This window comes from Lupinus angustifolius, chromosome LG08 (assembly GCF_001865875.1).
Source record: "Lupinus angustifolius cultivar Tanjil chromosome LG08, LupAngTanjil_v1.0, whole genome shotgun sequence".
Taxonomy (NCBI): domain Eukaryota; kingdom Viridiplantae; phylum Streptophyta; class Magnoliopsida; order Fabales; family Fabaceae; genus Lupinus; species Lupinus angustifolius.
In genome coordinates, this window is record NC_032016.1 from 6,442,076 (window position 1) to 6,442,491 (window position 416).

Sequence of the window (416 nt, forward strand, 5' to 3'; positions counted from 1 at the left end):
GCAAGCCTCGCTTGGGCGAGCAAGGGTCTCGCTTAGGCGAAAAAAACCCAGGAATTTGATGAAATTCTGGACATCCCTCGCCCGGGCGAGCAAAAGTTACACTTCGGGAAAAAAAAATTAAAAAAAAAAAGATGTCTCGCTTGAGAGAGAAGGGGCCTCGCTTGGGCGAGGAAGGCTTACGTTTAATTGAAATTTAAAAATGAATTGTCGCTTGGGCGAGAGGGCCTCGCTTGGGCGAGAGACATGAATTGTGTTTGACTATCTGGATTGATTGGTTGAGTAAGTAATAACCCTAGTATGGGTATGTGATATAAAAACTACTTTGGTATAACGCCGTAATTGAATTAAAAAGTAAAGTATTCAAGGTGTTGGAATTAAATAGTCAAATTCAGAAATTTATTTTAAAGAAAGAAATC